This window comes from Taeniopygia guttata, chromosome Z, assembly GCF_048771995.1.
Source record: "Taeniopygia guttata chromosome Z, bTaeGut7.mat, whole genome shotgun sequence".
NCBI lineage: Eukaryota > Metazoa > Chordata > Aves > Passeriformes > Estrildidae > Taeniopygia > Taeniopygia guttata.
In genome coordinates this window covers 52,797,234-52,810,905 of record NC_133063.1, presented here as the reverse complement: position 1 = coordinate 52,810,905, position 13,672 = coordinate 52,797,234, and the positions used below count along the sequence as shown (strand labels likewise).

At 36.9% G+C, this 13,672-nt stretch overlaps 1 protein-coding gene across 1 annotated transcript in view; it reads left to right on the top strand.

Moving 5' to 3' along the window:
- Positions 1 to 13,672, top strand: part of HCN1 (hyperpolarization activated cyclic nucleotide gated potassium channel 1) — a 192,966-nt gene that overhangs the window by 575 nt on the left and 178,719 nt on the right. The gene's annotated exons all lie outside the window — the stretch shown is intronic.

Genomic DNA, 13,672 nt, shown 5'->3' with positions numbered 1-13,672 from the left:
TCTCCCGGCGCAAACTTCGGCGGGCGCCGGAGCGGGCGGTGGGGCCGGGGCTGCCGCGGGCTCGGCCCGGCGCTCTCCAGCGTGCTGCACCCGGGACGGCCCCGCAGGCCCCGCGCCGCCCGGGGCGCCGCCCGCAGCCCCCGAGGCGGGATGCTGAGCTCTAGGGCTCTGCATCCCGCCGTCCCGGTCTGTCTGCGCCGCGGACCGTCGGACACGACTCTGCTCCGCCGGGATGAGAGCTCGCCCGGGGGGTTACACAGCTGCATCAGCATCAGTAAAATCCCGGCGTCCGCACGCGCCTGTCCTTTTCTGAGCACCCGGTGTAAAACACTTGTTCCAGGGGTTGCGAGAAGGAAGTGCGTCTCTGTCAGAATTACAGTAAAATAAGTTTATTCAGGTGATCTGTGGAAAACTGTGTTTTTATAAGTAGACAGGTAAATGTGATGGCAAATTACCATTGCTTTCACAGTAGGATGCATGGATGCAGGACTGGAATATTCATACAGAAAACAGAGCAAATAAATGCCCAAGAAGTTATAGTTCCCTTTAAAAATACATTTAAAGTGTAAGATTATTTCATTCTGTACTATGCCAGCTGGCTGTATGCCTTTATAAATGTAACACTCTCTATGATATTTTTTGAGGAACTATCAATGTCGTTAAGCATATTTAATCAACAGCTTGAATTGAACAACCTGCGTCTATATGATAAGTGAATTGCACCAGAGACCGTGTTTGAAAAAAGAAAATCCAGAATGTTCAATAGTTACATGGATCTTCTAAGAAAGAACTGGGTTAAACAGAACATTCTTTCAGTGAGAAGAGGAGGAAATATTTTCAAAGTCCAATTTTCTGTGGGACTGTTTGGAATGAGGCGTTTCAAAATGAGCTGTGCTAGCCCCTTGCAGCTGAACCTGAGAGCAGTACAGCTACAGGAGTGGAGGAGCATGGCAGTACTCAGTTATGACTTGAAGTCATGCTTCAAATCCCTACTTTTTTTCCTGGTTCCCTGAACTCAATAAACTGTACTCATCCTTCTCCTGGGGTACCTGTTCACCCCCTTGTATGTCAGCTCAGCTGCATTAGCAGGTGCATTAAGTGGAGAGAGAGAGCCAAGCACCTACCCACTCCCTTTCTACCAGCTAGAGAGGAACGTAGCAGGTCACATCTGGTGCTGTGGTAGCATGCATAAGGGACTGGGGGGGTCTGATAGCTTCATCCTTATCTGTGTGTGTGCATGAGTAACTTTATTCACATGAGGATTCTGTTGAAATTAATGAGGTTATTCTCGCAAATAGTTTCCTTGTTCTGTTGTAAACTTGGTTTCAGAGTGAGGTGCAGACCCAAATAATATTTTGGGCAATAGGAGCTTATTTATCATATTTTACAGCATGTAACTTTTTAAGCTGTTCTGTGAAATAGGTGATGAGCATGTTAATTCTATTTCATTACAGAAATGTCTTCCAATTCTTCGAGTGGGAAGGTTTAGAGATCATAGCATATGTTTCCCATTTTTTTTAATAGGAGTAAACAACACTGCATCCTGTTCAGGCCTGTTGTCTGCATATTCTTAAATTATCTGGTATTTTCAGTTGGTTTTTTTTTTTAAAGTTTTTATTTTATTAGAGTAAGTGGTTTTTGGGTGGCAGTGCAAAATGCGTGAAAGAGTTGTACTATACAGTATATTGACTTTATTTGGGAATTGCAACAGGACTTTTAAGTGCCATCTAACAGTCACTTTGTACCAGAATGAATTCAGGTATAAGGATGGAGTTGCTTTGATTAATTTTTGCATGTTATTTGTAGCAATGTAATGCTTATGTGTAGATAAGCCTTAAAGCATCCAAAAAGACACAGGTATTCCCATGCTGCTGTGTTGATGTTCTTTCCATCAGAGGAAAGAACTAAATTTTCTACTAAAATAAGAATAAAAAAGTAAAAAGCTGAGTATTTTATGGTATCCAATTGAGAAGATATATTATGCATTTGTAAATGCAGCTCTTATTACGGTATTTGTGGCAGCTATGAAAATAGACATCCCAGTAAACTTTAAATGTAGACACACCTAGGAAAATACTGGGTTAACCATGTAAAATGTGGGAAAATTCTGGTATAGGCTTCTGTGGACTTTTTTGTTTTTTCCCTAGCTCTGCATGCTTGTATGCATTTCCTGGAATAGTTTGATGTATTTGGTTATATTTCTTGATTTCATTCTCATGTTTTTTTGAAGTATACTCATCTACACCAAATGGTATTTTATTGTGATGTTTGGAGGAGTGGGCAGTATCTTGGTGCCCTCCTGCCCCTTGTTTTGGTATGAACAGAATGTGGAACCTGTCTCTAAACTCAGTGCTCTGTAAATTGGTTACTTGCAGCCTTGTGGGGCTTGGTCTTTAGATGCTCTCCATCTTGCAGTGTTTCAGGGAAGAATTGTCTCTTCTTTGGGCAGATACACCCTTGGAGGATTAAATTCAATAAGTATTACGTAATTTTTCCACAAGGGGAATATTTTGATCCTAGTTGTCTTTTCCCAGTCTTCTGAGGTTAATGTGTAATTTGGAAGCTGTTATATAAACACTGCACCTAACGCACATCAAACCCAGCACAAGGCCTCTGTTTATCACTCTCCCACCGTGATTACTATATCTCTAAAGCTGGACAACAATTCTGTGCATGAGTAACAAAAGTGAATTTATCAGCCATAGTTTGCTGAAGTCCTGTGTGTGTTCTGTGAGATACTGAGTGCCTTCAGCTGTCCATTCTCATAGGTGGAAGAATGAGCCTTCACTGGAGAGCTTCATCCAGCCCTGTGGCCTTGCAGCCACTGGATGAGAGCAGGACAAAGCTGACAGGAGATGGGAGCAGCTGCATGGTTCTGCTGCTGCCACATGTGTAGTTTTTTTAATAGGAGATTAGTGGTGGGCATGGGCTTTGGATGACTTTTATTTGTTAAGGCCTTCTGGTATTAATGGAAGTGTACATGACTGATTTTTAGATGATTAATTACTCCATGTCCTTTGGTATGTAAAGAGTTTCTCTAATGTTCAGAGGGCTGCCTTGCACGTGCCTGGGCTGCTCATCCAGCCCTGTGTCATCTCCCTCCCTCCCTCCCTCCCCACTGAGAAACTCACTCTGTCAAGGAAATCTTGGGTTTATTACCACATTGGCTAGGGCATCTGTAGTCAGCAATCTATAAAGAAAACACAGTTGCTACAGAGTTGCAGAAATAGCAATGTATGAGACAGACTGAGTGGAAATAATGCGTGTGTGCGTAAATGTAGCCTTCACACTCTGATGGTTACAGTCAGCTTGATGTTTGGGAGCAGCCTTTGTCTGGAAGTGAGGACAAAAATTTTAACTGGCTTCAAGATGAAGTAAGACTATGATGCGGCATTGTCAGTCAGAGTAGCAGGTAAAGAGGTGCAGCGCAGGCAGTGCTGAAGGTCTTTTTTCCCTCTGTAAATAATATAAAGTATAGACTAATTTGCAATACTAAGAAAAAAAAATTGGTATTTTATCTCTCTGAGTAACTTTTCATTATCCAAGAAATTCAAAGCCTTATTTTAATGATAACAGTAAAGTAAAAGCAGAATTATTTCTAAAACTGGAACAGAAAATTTAAGAGTGTAGTGAGTAAAGGTTTGCTAGATTTTTTTAGCTTGTGTGCCGTTCCAGTTTCAAAATCTTTTTGTTTACACATTTAAGGCATCATGTGAATGTTTGAGGTTTACCATGAAAATCTTTATAAATCACTGAAGGCCTTATTGGTAATACCTTGTAAGTAATTTAATGCCAGATTTCAAAGGGTTTAGTCAGGGCAACAAACAAAATATTTGCATATGTATGTCTGGGTAGTTACAGAAGAATTGGCTTATTTTGCTGTTACAAAACATTCTGTTATATTGTGCAGCTTTATGCAACCCATCCATGTTGTCATACACATGTACAGCTTCAATTTTCAAGGAAGTGTGTGCCCAACTGTAAGTCAAAATTGCCATGGTTTAGTGTGCCTCATGATTTTTTAAATTAATTTTTTTTTAAACATTTGAATTTATATTTGCATTATGAATTGATATTCTTGTTCATTTTCACCTATCTTTTGGACCTGTATTTGACCACCAGAAGTCGCCCTAACATGATAGACTGTGCATGTTATATATGCAGCTTACAATCATGTTTCTAAAATTCATGCATGCACTGTTTTAAAACTTGCTTTTTGGGATCAGTCTTCACTCTACGTGTTATACCTATCTTAAGTTGTGTCTTAAGAAGCTTAAGATAAGCACTCTGTGCTTCTCTTTTGTCACATGTTTTTAATGTCTCTCTTGAAGCTAATGAGATTTATGTTTTTGTGAGCTGTTACATACTTAGGTTTATATAGAGGAGTAGAGTTGGAAGGTAATGCTATATGCAATGGACACAAAATGTTGCTAGATGTTCAGTCCTTACATTTGACTGAACATGGAGAACCATTAATATTAAAAAGATTATTAATGGTACTTGGGTTTTATTTGCTGCATTCCAACAATTTTTGCCCTTTGCTTCTGTAAATGACCTAAAAAATAAAATGGCAGAATTGTAGCATTAACCTAATCTTTATAATGTTTGAAAATTCCCTCATAACATCAAGTTGTGTATTGCCTTCATAATATTTCCCCAGGTAGAATGCAACTCTCATAAAGGCAGGCTGAACAAAAATACAGTAATGATTCTCAAATGCATAAATGGATGTTAAAAAGAGGAAAGAAGTACATCAAAGTAATGGAATGAAATTGCAGCAACAAGTATGTAAATTAGATGTTTAGGAGGCAGGACCAAAAATAAGCAACAAAATATTCTATTGGAACTGTTCTGATGTGAAATATAGGCCAGAAATGCATTAGGCTGTTTTTCATCTCAATTTCCTATGAATTTTTTGAACTGAATAATTTTTCATCAGTGGTTATCATGGATTCATCTGTTACGAAGTCTAGTTGACTAAAAATATCTACTGACTTCCTTTTGTACCAGTGGTAAACAGGGATATGTGAGAGAAAATGGGGATAGAGAGGTGCATTTCATACTTTTTGACTCATGAGGGCCGTGTACTTTTGTCTGCTTTGAGATTTTCTTCAAGAGCTACTAAAGCAAGGCAGTGGAGTCCACCCAAAGTGGGTGCAGCAGCCGCCCGCCTTCCAGACTGCTAGGGCATGTGGGAAGCCGTATGCCCCTGTTTGTTCGAGCAATGTGATTAATTTTATTAGTAAGACATCCTTCTGTCTCTGGATATGTAGAATACTAATGCTTAGTTTGAGCTCACTTATATGTTGAACATTTGCCAGTTTTCATTATGTTCATTCTAGTTCTGGAATAACAGTCTATTCACTGCATTTTCTTTCACACTCTTGTCATGTTACTTACTTGAACATTAAATAAAGTTTAGGGGAGAGAAAGAGCTGAACAAGTGTAACTCAATTCCTCAGTTCTCTGAGTTACTTTTAATTTAACTTGGGATATTTTGAAGATCATTGGCAGCACATAGGAATATGCGCAAAAGTACATATTTTTCCTGCAAGATGCTTATTTTACAATGTTCACTTTCTACACAACCTATGCAAAGGCAAGTATGTTCATCATGATTTTGAGATAAGTTTAGAAAGAAACCACAACAAAATAAAATAAATACAAATGTTACAGAATTCCCATGAATAATTCTGTAATATGTAAGTCAAAGATGATGTTTAGGGGGACGTTATATGTGAGTCTTTAAAAAATGTACTGATTCTGGTATTCCAATTGATTATTTTAGCAGGTCAACAAATTTTTAAATGTAATGTGTACTGTGACTTCATTTGTTAGCACATCAAAAAAACTGATGCTTGTAATTGAGTCAGTAAAAGTTTTTTCTTCATCCTAAGTTTCTCATACTTGGGTATATGAAGGCAACTGTGAGTTGGAATACTGTGTAAAAGCATTGAGTAATATACAAAGGTCTAGATTTATGATTTGATTGTGTGTTTGGTAACTACAACAGCTAATTGAAAGATTCATAGGATTTGATAAGTTACTTTAGATTTCTTTGTGTGTGTTGGGGAGTTTATATAAAGAAGTCAAAATCTGAGTGGCTCACTTTCTGATTGTTCAGCCTGGAGTAACAGAAATAGAGATATATGAATTCAGAGGTCACCTAAAAAGTATGAGTCTTTAGTGCTGCATTTCTGCCTGCCTATTTAAGATCAGTGGCACTGTAATATTTAATTAAACTTTGTCAGCTTTTTTGAGAGTTAAAACTTGAAGCTATAAGAAGCAAAAAACCTACTTTTATAGATGTGTGTAGAATATGAAAAATTGAAAAGAAATGTACTTAATTTTATGATAAACAAGAAGTATCCATTCTCACCTTTGCTTTTACTCAACAGCAGGAGAACTGTTTTCTATGTCAATATACATTTTTTTATAGAGAGGAAACTTTTAACCTACTTTGCAATGTTTAATTTTTAACCTGACAGTACAGTTCTGGTTAATTGCTTGAAAGTCCTTTAGCTGTCTATTTCCTGATTCTTTCCCAGAGGCATGTTTTAATTTTAAAAATCATAGTGTATTCAGCTCTAATTATTGGAGAGCTTGTTCTAGACACATAGTAAGGTATGTTAATGACCAAAAACTGTATCAGCTGGAGTCAATGTCAGTACTACCTCAAGGACACTGTCATTTAGCTTCTATAAAATCTCTACTAATATCTTTTAATCTGATGACAGATTCAGGCAAGCTGCATGGTATTTTTCAATCATCTTATTGCCATGTAGTGTGATGCAGCTGGAATAAGTCTGGAATAAACTGTGTTTTCTGTGTTCAGAAAACGTTCATTTAATTACAAAAGAGCTGCATACTGTTTCCATTATGTATTTTAAAAAACCCAAAACTAACCCCAAAGCCATTTTCATTTTTGCCAGTGAAGTACCCAAAACTTAAGTTACATTATATAGCTAAGAATAGGATTTTATTTTTATGTGATTATCTTCAATGTTGTTTGTGTTTATATCTTATCTATTTAAGCATGTGATTTAATAGATATTTTGCTACACTATTGGAATTTAGTGTGCTACTGCTACTGTTTCTATCTCTAAAAATGTTAACATTTATTAAAAATTCATATTAAGATAGTCGGTTTTCAACTGAAAAAGCAGAGGTTGCTTTATGCTTGCAGTCAAAGCTATGTTGGTTCTAATATTTTTAAAATCTTTTTTGAGGGAGTTTATTTTTTGAAATTACTTTAGGCGATATATATATATATAATTTGGGAAGGTTTTTAAACGTTTTTAATACTGGGGAGGTTTTAAGTGATACGACTGTTTGTCATCATATTTTGTCTGAAAATCACTGAATCTTACATTTATATTAAAGTTCCATATAAAGAGTCCCACAGAAATAAATTGTGCCCTCACAGTATCAAATCTTCCAATTCTGTAGATGTCTCCAGTTTTTTTGTCCTCTTATATCAGTAGCCTAATGTGTGTAAATATTGATGTTTCCTTAGTTGGTTCTGTTGCATCTTACACTAACTTACCAGATCCTCCAAGAAGCATCTCTCTTCATGGCATGACTGCAGCAGTAGACAGTGTGTTGATGAAATGATCTGACCTTAATGCAGATAGATGGATTGCATAAATTTAGAGTAATATGTAGTGAGACCCCAATAATGGTCTATCTTTTTCTAGGGAAAAGCTGTGGAAAATACAAAAAACTTTTATAAGATACATAGAGTAAGATATATCCGGCTCTACCGTGGAGATGGAATAAAAGCATGGCTGCAGAACCACAGAGATGCAATCAAGCTTTCACACGGTTAGTTAGAGGTTTTCCATCAGGCTCTTAAGTGATTTCCGTCTGGTTGTTCATTCCAGGAGGGCTTACTATTTAGGTCTGGCAGAGAAATTGCTGTGAAACCTGTAGCATGTGCTACTACTCCCTAAACATCTTATTACTGCCTGGCAGTAGATGCTTCCAAGCCTCTGGATTCCCCAAACACATCTAGGGCTACAGGATCCTTGGGACAGCTGCATATGGGCTTATTTGCACTTGATTTTTCAGGGAAGGTAAGAGCCAGGCTTGTCTGTCACTCTGGTTTACCTTGCCTTTAGTGTCAGACAAGCCTGGTGGTAACAAAAAGAATTGCTTTTCCAGCTCAGGATTAGTCTGGTAGATTGAAACTTGGAAACAAAACAAAAGAAGCAAAATAAATCAAGTATATACCTCTAACTTCAGTCGTTAATTGGGTACCTTTCTCATATACCCACTTTACCAAGTGCTCTTAAGAGCTGTTTTTTAGAGCCGTGTATCCAGTGTTCATGGAAGCTCTTATGTAGATGACTGCCTAAGTACTGAATCCTGCTTTTTCTTTTATTTATAGTATTTCTTATGGTCTAATTTTCAGTTAGTGAAATCATGCTATAGGGAATTTGCATTCAAAAGTTCCTAGGAGCACCTGGATGTAGTCCCTGAAAGAGTATTTTTTAGAAACAACTTCCTTTTCCCCCTCATTCTGTCTTCTCTTTGTCCTCCTACATCTCTTTCTGAAGATATAATGCATTCCTTTAAAGAAATGGAAATAATGCACTGATTTTATATTTTAAAAATTTGTTTATTCTGCTGTGTAGTTTTCCATTCTTACTCAGTCTGTTAGCTGGAAGATACTGAGCTGTTTGTTCAAACTAATTAGGTATTTTCACAGCCTCTTGCAGTTTTTAAAATGCTTTGTAGTAATTAAAGAAAAAAAAAATCTTCATGTATATTTTCCATTTCCCTTGACTCGGACAGGTTAGCATGTTTCTGTTGAGAATTGCAGCGTGATGTGGTCGAACATACTGTTACCATACACTGTTACACAGGCACTTCACTGAAATTGTCCCTTCAGCTTGTGTATTGCCAGCATGGGAATTCAAGTCTTGCATACATCTACCACATTAAAGATATAATTATCAGAAGCACAGTTTTGTAATGCAGAGGAAGTGTGGTACCAAGAGTAAGCACTGCCAGATGGTAGGCAATCTATCAGGGCGTTTAAAAAGGGTCAGAATTGAAAATGTCTGAAATCCGATGGCTTATTAAGCAGTAGACGTTGAATGTGTGGGAAAAGTGAGAGATGAGTAACCTAAGCATGAGGTGCCCACATGACCAAACAGACTTTTAATTGCATGCATTCTGCCAGGATTATATGAAATACTTGTTTGTGCTAAATTAAATGTGGTTTTGAAATTTGGAACAGAATATTAAATCCAGTGTTATACTGCTGGGTGTTGAAAAGTTCAGTCGGATTTGTACATGTTCTAACTGTTTATTTATTGAAGTAATGAATTTATTATGATGGTTCATTTCTCTGTAATGGAAAAAGAAGTCCAAAAACAATTTCAAGGTTTTTGTATTGAAAAAAAATAAATCCACTATGTAATAATTCTATTATTTCATATACATAGTATTTGTATATTTAATATACATATTATTTATCAACACAAATTTTGAGTGAATCCAGTTAAATGTCTCTGGTTCTACATTTCTATTTAAAGGCATGGACTATGAGTTTAAAATTCCCTGTTTAACTTTAAGCTATTCTCTAGTCTTTTTTCCTAAAGTTAGATTTTCTGTAGTCCACCCAAATGTTGTGCTCTGTCGTTCACAAGCGCACAAATTTTCTTTTGTCAGGAGATGATTCTCCTTAAATCAGGTTTGAGGAATACTCCGTCATTATTATACAATCAGTCAGTGTTATTCAGCAATTTCTGCCACCATCCCCCTCTTTCCCCAGGACTGTTTGAGCACTGCTTGATGTGACTATGGCTGTTTCTGTAGTTTCTAAGCTGCAGCCAACTTCTTCATTCTCCACAGGCTAGACCGAATTTATCTTTCTGTGGAATGGATGGGAGAGCTGCAGTGAACTTCCACTCCCACACTTGTTCCTCATAGCACGACAGAGTTCAGATTTGCTTCAGGGAAGGAGAGCTAGCTGTGTAGCCTGGGAATGCAGGTACCATGAATCTGCCTAAAATGGTGGCAGATGTTCCTGCTGGGGCTGGTGACTCGTGATTCCGTTAAGTGTCACTGAATAGCAGTTCGTCTGCGTTGAATATGCATACTGATTTTGTGCCACTGGCAAAATGAGCAAATGGAATATGGTATTTAACTTGGTTTCATGTTTCCAGTACAAATTTTTCCATTTCTGGAGCGGCTTTGAAAGTGTCAGTTTTACCCAGTGCTCTGCACAATGTGCAAATCCATAGGATGTTAGATGAAGATCTGAAATGGAAGTCAGGAGCCCATCTATCTTTGAATTTCAGGAGCTAGATACTTGTAAGCATCTGGACTCCATGCCTGAACATCTTTCAGAATTCCAGTCACAAGAAGCCCAAAATGGCAAACCTGATTTTTAAAAAATGTTGCCCATGCGTGTTGTGCATTTTGCAGCGCTAGCATGTCAGAATAATGCAAATATGTTTCAGCTTCCATTTTTGCTGTATTATATATTTTGATATGCAATTTACAGATCAATGCATATTCTACAATTATGAGGAAAAGCTCTCTTAATTTTTCACTCTCAATTTCTTGGTGTTCTCCACCAATAAATTATTAATACCTATTTGGCAGTTCTAATTATTACATATCTTTAGTTTAAACACATTTGATTAGTTCATAACTCACTGTCCTCCAAAAAATGAAACATAAATATTTGGCTAAATTAGATTTTGTCTTTCTGAGGAATATTGGCTTGTGGCTAAAACCTCTTATGAGATCTCCAAAGTAAAACGTTTTCATTTGCTGAAAGGCAGAAACCTATTTATTATATTTAGGCAACTGCATTTTGAGTGAATATGGATGGAAGATAAGGACAGACATCTGGTGTTTTATTCACCACAGAAAGAGCAGCTCATTTTGTTTTGCTGTGTCAAAACAAGAGTCGTCTATCAGTATGGAAATAAAGAGCTTCCTTGGTATTTTTGCGGCTGTTTATAGTTCAGGTCATGGGTCCCTGACCAAAGTTTCTTTGAGTGCTTATTTTAGAGCTGCTTATCAGTGGCTACAATTACAGGAAACTTTATTTGAGCGCAAACACTTCCCCCTGCAACCCCTAACCTGCAGTGGGTGTCTGATGTCAAGACCAGCCCAATGTTCAGGAATACAGACTGTTTTGTTTGAACCTGAAGACGGGAGAAAGAATTTTGGCATGAAGAGACTTCAAAGCCTCTGTCAAAGTCACTCCACGAAAATATAAAGTAGAGAAGCAGATTATTAAATAATTCCCTTTTATATTTTTTCTGATAAATATTTATAGGTGAGGTATATAACAAAGCCTGTAGTTAAGTTTGAGTAAATTTTCAAATCCTAATATCTTTAGCAATCTTTAATTTTTCAGTCTGCAAACTGATAATTATTCTGATTCCTAAAGTGGCTTGCTCTCTTACAAAAATGAATAAAGACAGCATGTAAATATTTTTACACATAGTTAGTAAATTTAATATATACTAGTTTTAGGATCTCTATCATGTGTGTCATTATTGCATATATATGTGATAAAATGTAATAAACCCTAATGTTTAATTGCAAGCAAGCAATGGAAATTGCCTCCTGTACTGCTGGTAAAGGTGTGCTGGATGGAGAAAAAGCATCAGTTCATGTAAAGGCATCTCCTGGTCCTTGATATTGTGGGCTATCTCCTGTTTTGCAAATCACAGAACTATTCAAATATTAAGTTCACATATGCTGGTTTGAGATTTTTGGAAGGAATTCAATTGTTTCCTTTTTTTAAGAATAACTGAGGTTATGTCATTGAAAAAAAACCCTCTTTGTTTCCTTATACTGGATTAAACTGCAAAAGGACCATTCAGCAAATGCATTCCCTTACACTGACCAATGTTCATATGTTCATAAATGTCAGAGATGGATTTTACATCCCCAGAAATCTGGTTTGTATTCCAAACCTCCACTCTTGGCTGAGCTGCTTGCAGCAGCCGCATATGAGGCTGTGCTCAGCCCAGCTTGTGTGGAGCTTTCTGGAGCTTTAGAGGGTGAGCAGCACGAAAAGTCAAGGAGGGGAACAGAGGCAGAGCTGACAAGGTCTCAGTTACTTAGGCTGGTAACTGGAGCATCTCTGAGCATAATGTATGCTCTTTCTTCTTTACTTTGCTTGCTCTTCTGGGTTTTCCTGTTAGTTTTAAACAACTGAATATCAGGTCTATCTGATCACTGCTCTGTCTAGCTGCATAATGCGCTGATTTGTTTTGGCAATGCAGGCAGAGCGCTATGCTGTCAAAAGGATGGTAACACCGGGATGTGCAGTATGCAAATTGGGAAATCTTGAAGAAATGTTAAAATTAACATTGTATCTGCTTAAATACTCTGGAAGGCAAATGGCTAGCAGAGAGATATGAATACAGACTGTGTAATTAGAAAAGTGGAGTGCATCCCCCTGTAAAAAAGTGTTAATAAACATACATGGGGAAAGGTATTATCAAGCTTGTGAAAGATTACTCCTTTCACTTCTTACATGTTGTGCACACTGTATTTTCAATTAGTTGATATTTTAGATAAATCTATATTAGTTCAGTTAATAAAATTATTAAAATAACAATTCCATAATCTTGCAACTTTTAGTGTGTTTGAGTTTACCTAATATCTGCTTAGGAATTAAAATTGTTCAGCATGGATGTTTAAACTGCAGAATAATTTTCTTCCTCTGCTGAAGAGGACTTGAACCTGTGCATTGACTTTGTATAGCACTTTTGGTATATACACTTCCAATAACAATATCAGCTTTCATATTTGTTTTGCTTTGGAATGAGGAGATGAGAATGCCTGTCCTGTCTCGTCATTGCCTTCCTTGGGAAAAGGATTTTGTTCCTGCTCTAGTTTATATTTGTTTGGGGAGAGAGAGCATGTCAGCAGCGTACCTCGCTTCAGGAGGCACCATATGGCTTGGGGAAAGTGAGCTCCCTGAGGTGTGGGAGATCCTGAGCTCAGCTGCCTACAGATGGATGAGGAAATCCAATGGATGTTCTCAGGTGTTGATGAAAGCTCTAGGTATTCAGTTGTTTTTTAAAAGGACGATGCATGTAACATGACCGTAATTACTTACCATGTTGCTTTGCCATGAATCTGATCTTTCTCTTTCCTTTGCTTCTCTAAAAATTGTCTGAAATATATTTATATATTTTTCATTGAGTATAAGTAAATAAAATGATATTATAAATTTGATTTGACCACGGATTTATCATTTTATGATGTTATTTTCAGAACAAACAAGGTATTATTATATTTTTAACAGATATAAATTAGATTTATTACCATTTAATGCAAATTATTTACTGCAGTGTGATATTCGTGGATTATAATAAAAGAACTTACTGATTCTTAAGTGTTCAGTTTGATTTTAAAAGCTTGAAATTTCAGTACTTATTTTTATATTCAAGGAAACATAGGCTTTGTAGCCAAAAGTCAGCTATAAATAGTTGTAAAAGGGAATAATAATTAAACTAATACATACACACATACACACACATATACATACATACATACATATATATATATATGTAGATATGTATATATATATATATATATGCAATCTTGATTACCCAGTCTTGCGTTAGAATCTTGCACATCTATGTAGATACATAGAACAACTGTAAATATTCAGTCATGTATATTT